This window comes from Cebus imitator, unplaced genomic scaffold (genome assembly GCF_001604975.1).
Source record: "Cebus imitator isolate Cc_AM_T3 unplaced genomic scaffold, Cebus_imitator-1.0 Scaffold179, whole genome shotgun sequence".
NCBI classification, from domain to species: Eukaryota; Metazoa; Chordata; class Mammalia; order Primates; family Cebidae; genus Cebus; species Cebus imitator.
The window spans coordinates 1,421,410-1,430,395 of NW_016107494.1; the positions used below are offsets into that span (position 1 = coordinate 1,421,410).

General features: G+C 51.9%; 1 pseudogene; it reads left to right on the plus strand.

Annotated features, from left to right (window-relative positions):
- The first annotated feature begins 970 nt into the window (after window positions 1-970).
- The window catches only part of LOC108315819, a 13,667-nt pseudogene continuing 5,651 nt past the window's right edge, over window positions 971-8,986 (plus strand).

Sequence of the window (8,986 nt, forward strand, 5' to 3'; positions counted from 1 at the left end):
CACACTGTTTTCCACAGCAGCTGTACTAGTTTACATTCCCACCAGCAGTGTAGAAGTGTTCCCTGATCACTGCATCCATTATATATATCATATATATTCATACATATATATATATATATATATATTCATTCCTTTTATGGCTGAGTAGTATTCCATCATACACACACACACACACACACACACACACACACACACATATGATGTATCATTCCATCCAGCAGTATTCTATCATATAAATATGATATATATGTATATATACACATATATATACATATGATGGAATACTACTCAGCCATAAAAAGGAATGAATTAACAGCATTTGCAGTGACCTGGATGAGATTGGAGAAGATCATTCTAAGTGAAGCAACTCAGGAATGGAAAACCAAATGTCATCTGTTCTCACTGATGTGTGGGAGCTAAGCGATGAGGATGCAAAGGCATAAGAATGATACAATGGACCTTGGGGACTTGGGGGCAAGAGTGAGGGGGGATGAGGGATAAAAAACAAATATGGTGCAGCGTATACTGCTCGGGTGATGGGTGCACCAGGTTCTCACAAATCTCCACTACAGAACTCACTGGTGTAACCAAATACCACCTGTACCCCAATAACTTATGGAGAAATAGAATTTCATCAAAAAGAGTGAGTCATGAAGCCATTCAGTTTTCCAGTTTTTCACTTTCATATTTTTAGATGAGTATTCTTGTAACAGGAAACTTTCCCACCAATAAAATTGCTTTTATTTTTGTTACCCCACCTCCACTCCCTAACCCTCACTTTAGATAGGATGGGTCAAGCCCATTTTGCAGATGAGGAAACTCAGGGTCAGAGAGGTTATGCAACTCTTCCAGAGTCACACAGCTGGGAAGTAGCAGCTCCATGAGCAGAAGCCAGGCTGCTTCCTGCTGCACCAGTGGTTTTCAGGGTGTTTTGTGGAAACTTGGGTCCCCCCAGGGTCACCTTGGGGGCATGGACAAGGCTAAGTGGGGGTTCCCCTCTCACCCAGCCCTGCCCTTGGTTCACTCAGGAGTCAGGCCAGCCCCGGTTTCCTGTATTTCATGTATTTGACTTTCCATGTAAACTCTTGAGGAAAGCATCCGTTGCTACAAGCTATCTCTGGAACGTCCCTACACACAGTCCAGGCAGGAAATAGAGGCACTGACATCAGGAGCTTAGTATTGGGCAGGTGAGGCTGCTGCAGGGGAGCCCAGCCCTGCTCAGATCCCCACATCTCCCGTCACAGCTGGCAGGGCTGCCCTATCAGATGCTGTTGCAAGCAGCCACCAGTAGGTTGTGGGCATGCAGCTGCAGGCCAGGTGGCAATCACTGATCAGCTCCGTCACGGGCACGCGCAGTGTGGAGGTCAGTGGCTCCCAGGTACGTGGGCCTCCCCTCCCCAGGCCAGGGTCTGCCATGGGCAAAGGGATATGGATGGTTCCTCTGGACACCTGAAACAGGAATTCTTCTGGAGGTGGAGCTTGCTGAAGGGTACACTGAGTCAAGGCAGTGACCTCATTGGAGGCTGACCATGGCTTTCCTGCACAACCCAGAACACTGGGAACCCCATTCCAGCAGAGTGGCTCATTTCCCTACACCTCACCAGCCCCCATGCTCCGGAGTCCCTCCAGCCCTGGATGCCAGCAGCTAGTTCTGTAAGCCAGGGAGATGGCATGAGTAAGGCAGGAATCCCTCAGGGTCGGATCTTGTCATTACTGATGTTGCCTAAAGGGGTTTGAACAGAGGAATGCTGAAGATCAGCGCAGGCCCTGCCTGCTGACCTATCATGTTACTCCTGCTTTACATTGAGAACTCGGAGATTTGGAGATGGTTAAGCCATGTCTTAAGGTCATGCCACCCATGAGTGTAGAGTTGGGGTGTACCCACTGGTGTCTGACCACGAGACCCCCACAGCATCTCACCAGCTCTACTGACCTGTGCCTGGGTCAAATTGAGGCCAGGATATGGTGGTGACCCTGCACCATCACTCTATTGACTCCAAGTCTCAACCCAGTGGAAAGTGACAGGGCGGGTCAGGACTTGAGGGAGTCAGCCTCTTGCTTTCCTCTAACCCACAGTGGACACTGGAGCAGAACTTCCCTTGCTTCCCCTCTCTCTCAGCTCCCACCAGCCTACAAGCCATGGAAACCCATACCTTTTGTCTCCACCCAGCCCCCACTTTTCCCCTTGCTGGCTTCCTCTGTGTCTGGGGTCAGCATCTTCTAGGCGTATCTAAGAAGTCAGCAGCGCAGCCCTCGGCTGCTCACCCAAAGCCTGGTTTGTGTTCTCTCCCCAGCTCTGCCAGACCCATTTCCAGCTGCTGCAGTACATGGAGTGAAACAGATGAGATGCAACCCTCTGAGGTAGAGGAACAGTCCCTCAGCCTCGGTGGCCCCTGTGTCAGCCTCTGAGAGGCAGCACTTTGGTTCCCCTCTGGCCTGGGCTGCAATGGGGTGGAGCTGCGTGCCGTTCGTGTCCTGGGCACATCATGGTGTGGGCTATGCACAGACCTGGGAGGCTTCTGACTGACCACTGGCTCTGAGGCCTGGGGCCGTGGCCAGCCTGCTTTCTGGAAAAAGATTTGTAGTTTGTAACCCAGTTTCAGAGGCACTGGGCAGCAACGTCTCTGCTGGGGCAGATGGGGTGGGTCATCATCGGGGCACCACCATTTAATGTCCATTAGCTTCTCCTCAGGAAGCATTTGAAGGCCAAGAACCTGATGCACTGGAAGCAGATCCTGTATTTGCTGGAGAAGTTCATGGTCATGCTTGCGGGGAGAATCCTATCCCCTCCCCGTGCTGACCTGCAGGGCTACTTTTTCCTTGGATGCCCATCAGGACACCTCGGTCCTCTGTGGTTTTGTTTGTTTGTTTGTTTGTTTGTTTTTGGGACAGGATCTTGCTCTCTTGCCGAGGCTGGAGTGCAGTGGCGCAATCTCAGCTCACTGCAACCTCCATGATTCTCCTGCCTCAGCCTCCCAAGTAGCTGAGACTACAGGCACGAGCCACCATGCCCAGCTAATTATTTCTATTTTTAGTAGAAACTGTGTTTCACCATGTTGGCCAGGCTGGTCTTGAACTCCTGACCTCAAGTGATCTGCCGTCCTCGGCCTCCCAAAGTGCTGGGATTACAGATATGAGCCACCATGTCCAGCCAATTCTCTGTGTTTTTAAGAAATTCTTATACTTTATAGCTTAGTTGAGTTGTCTGACTTGAACTTCTTTAGACCCGTGGATTCTTTGCTCATGTTCTTTGCCCTTTTTATTTTGCCAGGCCCCGCTCTGTGGGGATAGTAAGGATACAGCACCAGAAGAATGCACAGCGTTTCCCTGATAGGCGTAGTGCTGTGGGGTGTTCAGAGCATTTGCATATGCAGTTTTGCATGCCCTGTGAGAAAGCAGGGCCAGCATTTGAACCTTCATTGATAGATGTATAAACTAGTGCTCAGAGCAAGGGCCGCTTACGGCTCACAAGCCCAGCATGGGAGTCTGGGATCTTACAGCTCCAGCTCCCATGCCGCTGTACATGATTCTGCTGCATCCCCTTCGTTTATCATGGGGCAGCCCCTTGGAAGGCATCTGTGGAAACAGAAGCTGCAGGAAGCCTGTGGGAACTTCTCCTGGAGGGAGCTGGCCTTGTGCTGCTGCTCTGAGCCTCTAGCCCTGCTTTGCCTCAGGCTCACCATGTGGTCCGGGCAGCTCCTGTGTGCTCCCTTGCCCTGCATATGTTGGTCTGGCTGCTATGTCCTGGCCTCCTGGAGGAAAGGTGAAAAGCATGAACTTACAGGGCTTTCACTTCCATGTGCAGGTGATACAGACAGGAGACAGGGAAATACTGGATAGAAAAGGGTGGTTCCCTGGCAAAGGCCTCACCCTCAACCCTGAAGATCCATGGCCCTAAATGAGGACAGGCATATCTGGTTTTGTGCCCAAAAAGTTGCCTTTTGGCCCACCATTCCCTGCATCCTGCCCCCATATAAACGCAAGACCTTAGTGGGCACACACACAAGTGGCTGAATGTCAAGACCAGCAGACCAGCAATGACAGAACAATGCAGCAGAGAAAGGGAGAAGAGGAGGGACATCTGGACACTAAGGGGAGTTTGGCTGGGGGCAGTAGGAGAAGAGTCTCTTCCCTGGGCAGCCCAACTCCAGGGGAAGACCACCTTCCTACTCCAATCCCTCTTCCGACTCCCCATCCATCTCACTGAGAGCCACCTCCACCATTCAGCAAAACCTTACACTTATCCTTTGAGCCCGTGTGTGATCCAATTTTTTTGGGAAATTGGGCAAGAGTGCAGAATTCAGAAGGCTGTCACACTGGCCCTCTGCCCTTCAAATAAGGCAGAGGGTCAATTGAGCTAATTAACAACATGATTAACAACACAAGCAGCCTGCGGGCAGCACACTGAAAGAGCTTTGTAACACATTCCCACGTGGGCTTCAAGAGTCGAAGACACCCACCTCCAGACCCTGCCATGGGCCAAAGCCCAAAAGCCCTCGCCCCAGCCTCTGCACCTGCCCATCTACATGCTCCCCCTAGGGGTATGAGCAGTGAGGGCGAGCCGGTAGGCGAGCCACCCCCGTTACACATTCTGCGAGGGGAGTCGGGGAACTCCATTCACAGGCATGTGAGTCAGGTGTGGGAGGCTCCTGGACTGCCTGCCCTCTCAGTGGATCCTTTGCATGCTGCAAACAGCAAAACAAAACCGTTCAGATATGGATGCTATTCTTACTTGATGTGCACAGTGTGAAGGGAAAGAAGATAGGGAAGGGGGGCCAGAGGACCACCATCTTGACCTGTTTGGATTCTCTTTTTTATGTAATATTAAGCAAAAATCCAATACACAGAGCCTCTCACAGACAGGTAAGAGAGTTGGTGTCGGAGAGGCCAGAGCTGATCTGAGCCACTTCTGAGCTTACTCCTGGGCCTGAAGGCTGAGGGCTCAGAGCAAAGCTCCTAAGGTCTTTCCTGTGTTTGCTCTTAGGGATGGAGCTGAAAAATCAACGCCTCTCTCTTCGAGAGTCAGATCGACAACATCAACCCGTTCACCTTTCCACATTCCACATCCGATTTCCTCGTTATCACCACCTGTGCAGAGTACTGTGTTAAGACGATGGACGGAAGAAAAAACAAATTCCTTCTGTCCTCAAGCCATCCGAGGATCTAAAACAGACATGTAATTACTTAACCCTTAGTGCAGCGTGCCTGCAAGACAAAAGTCACCTTCCTTCAGGGTGAAGGCCACAGGGATGGGTGAGAAAGCCACCCTTCCTGGTGCCCCACAGCACAGATGAGGACCCCAGATCCTCTCCACCTCCCTCCCTCTGCAAACACAGCCTCCCTCGGGCTTTTGGACAGAAGCGGGATGTTGATTTGTTCTGTGTGACCCCTCTCTCATATTCCAACTTGGGCCTTGGGTCTGGTTGCAGCCTCAGACTCTTGTTGACTCCAGGCCTGCATACCTGGCACTCCACCAGGGGGAGCTTGGCCACGGGCGCCTGAACCCTAACCTCGTGACTCGACTCAGCCGCAGTGGCAGCCCCCGGGGATGGGGTACAGCCTGTGTTCCAGGTGGTATGCTAGGCACAGTGGCTCTGAGCTAGGATATTCTATGGTCCCTGGCAGGGAGAGGAAACTGAGGCCCAGGGAGGTGACTATGGGAGGATGGCATGCACAGGCTTCCCATGAGTGAGCCAACAGTGAATGGTGGAGCCAGCCTCCCACCCTGGCTGTGCTGATCTGAGGCCTTGCGTTCCTCCCATCCTGCCTGCCTTTATCCTTGAAGTCAGCTTTCCTCCTGAATTACCCATATGGGTCATTGTCACTGCCATCATCCCTCTCAGACAGGCTGGATCCAGGTCATCTTTGATGCCTTTCTGCCCTTGTGTCCCACGCACCTGTGACAGCCGCCAAGCAGTCCTATGTTCCCACCCTTCTCCCACTGCTGGGACATGGGCACAGGTGCTCCTTCTCTTGCCCTCCCTCTTCCCCCCTTGCTTTCCTTCTCCCCACTTCTTCCTATGGGCCTCATCACCCACCACTGGGAGAATCTTTGTCAAAGGCCGTCACTCATTTTAGAAACCTATAAAGGCTCCAGACTTTTCATGTCTGCATCCCAAGCTAAGATCTGTCACCAAACCACATGCATTGGTACCATTAACTGAACAGAACTGCCCCTGCCCGTGAGCAGGCCCCAGCCTGCACCTCCTCCGCGCCTGTGCTCACAGGAGTTCCTTTCTTAAACTCTGACTTTTTCAAGGCCCAGTTTAGATGCTGTCACCTGGAAGGAAAGCCAAGGGGGCATACATTTTCCTGAACAACCTTAGAGAGACTTGAAAGCCACAGAGACACATCTGAGAAGAGCGTCTCCCTGACTTGGGAGGGCACTGTGCTGTGGGCAGGGGCAGTAGAGAGGAGTGGCATTGGAGAGGGAGGACAGGTTGGCAGCAAGGGGCTCAGGATGCCTTGGAAGGTGGGAGTGGATCGCGCTTCCTGGGTGGTGGAGGTGGAAATCTTTTTAAAAATTTAGATGACAGCTCACTCTGTTTGCACACATGCCTGCAACTGGGCTGGGTTTTGCAGGCACAGCGACACTGTGAGAAGAGAACAGCCAACAGAGAGATGCCTGCTCCACTGTCCTGTGGGCCTGAGCAGGACCCAGCTGCACCCCCACCCGCCTGCCCCTCACATGCATTCCCCCTCTGGCCTTGGGGAACTCCAGAGTCCCCTGCATCCCTGCCCTCCTTGGTGCAGCAGGCTTTGCTGGGGTGGTGGGCTGTGGGCTGCAGGCGTCTCAGGCCTGGCAGAGCCTCTGGTTCACTCGGCCTCCCTCTCGTGGCTGCTCCTCATTCCTCTCCACTGCTCTCTCTCATCCCACTCAGCTGTTTGGCTTCACAAAACAGTACGGAGCAGTGCTCTCACCCAGGGAGCTCAGCATGAAAGGATTCTTTCCTTCTGCATCTTCCCGGGTTAGCAGGAAGCAGTGCAGTGGGCACTGGCCTGCTGTGACTTGGGCAAGCAGTGAAGGTAGATGGGAGGGGACAGAGGGGCTGGGATGGGGATCCTCTCAGGCAAAGGTCCCAGAGAAGCTTGTGTTGGGGGTAGCTGGGCTTTGGTTTGGGTCATGGTTTCGTCATCCATGAGCCGTGTGACTTGGGCCAGTTTCTTTCTCTCTCCACTTCAGTTTCCTCGTGTGAAAAGGGAGCAGATAGTACAGCCCACTTAGTGAGATGGTTGCCCTGGAGATTAAATGGGATTTAATTTAAAGGAAAAGTGCTAGTGCTTCTGCGTCCGACAGGGACCCACTGGGGATCCCCTTTGCTGCGACAGTAGGGGCGTCTGTTGGGCCTGCACTCACCTCCCCACACATCTCTTTTTCCAGGCAGCCTCAGCCAGAGCAGCCTCAAGTTCTTGCTCCTGAATCCAGCCGTGCGCTTTACCCGGGTGGTGTGGGCACCACCTGGGGTGCACCATGCAGCCGGTAAGGACACCTGCCTCAGCCTCTTGTGCTGCAGGTGTTGGGATGAGACAGAGCCGGGGATAGGGGAGGGGGGTTGGGCGGGGGGAGATGCACCATCAGTCCTGTTCTCTCCTGGGGCCCCGAGCCAGAAAGGATGAACCTGAGGGCCCATTGATGTCCACTGGGGGGCACTGCTGTCCTGTCTTACTGCCGTGCCTTTTAGGCGTGAGATCGCACTTCTCCAGGGAAACCTGTTCTGTGGTTTCAAACTCTCATTGAGGTGCCTCAGTGCCATTCCCTTCCCGCACGCAGCGTAGATCTAGCAAACTTCTCTCTCCTGTACACTTAACTTTTAATATCTGTTTTTATGAAATTATTCTCTTTTCATTGCAGAAAGCACAGATAGGCAAAAACAGGGAAAAAAAATCATAATTCCACTTCAAAATGGTTCATTTTGGTATATATCATAATGGTCTTCCTATGCAGAATTTTTATATATGTGGATACATATTTTTAAATGGAACAAAATGGTGTTTACTCCACGTGCTGTTGTTGTAACTTGCTTTCTTCACTCAGCAGCAAAGTGTCATAAATGTGCTTCACTGTCAGCACATTTACGTGTCCAGTTTTTCCTCTGTTTTAAACTACATGGTGATAAATACAACCACATCTTAGTGCAGCGGTGGTTCCATCTGTTGTACTGGACCATCCTCACATTGCTGCGAAGAAATACCTGACACTGGGTCATTTATAAACAAAAGAGGTTTAATTGGCTCACGGTTCTGCAGGCTGTACGGGAAGCACGGCAGCATGTGCTCGGCCTCTGAGGAAGCTTCAGGAAACTTACAATCATGATGGAAGGTGAAGGGGGAGTAGGCACAGCTTACGGCCACTCTGGAGCAAGAGAGCAGGGTGGGCAGGATGGGGGCGGTGCTTCACACTTGGAAATAGCAGATCTCACAAGAACTCACTATGATGAGGACAGGACCAAGAGGATGGTTTGGGTCATTCATGAGAAACTGCTCCCATGTTCCAGTCGCCTCCCACCAGGCCCTACCTGCAGCACTGGGGATCATAATGCAGCATGAGATTTGGGGGTCACAGATCCAAACCATATCGCCATCCTAGCAAAGGGCCTGCGGGACGAAAGCCTGCTGGAAGTCCTGGATCAGCTGCCTGGGTGTTTTGTTTTTATATTTTTGTGTGTATAGACTCACAGTTGTATCCATCCCGCACGTTAACATTGTTTATGATCTCTATTGCTTCTGACACTCAGGTTGTTTGGAAGCTGGTGTGACAGCCGCTTCCTGCTAGCTCAGGTCCTCACTGTGGCCCAGACAGTCTCGCCTCCAGAACAACAGAATGTCCTGGGCCCCCCATGGGTGTCCTTGTCCCCACTCTGGACTCATTTCTCCAAGCTGCCCTGATTTTTTTTTTTTTCTTTTTTTGAGACAGAGTTTAGCTCTTGTTGCCCAAGCTGGCCCACACTGGACTCATTTCTTCAAGCTAACCTGATTTATTTATTTA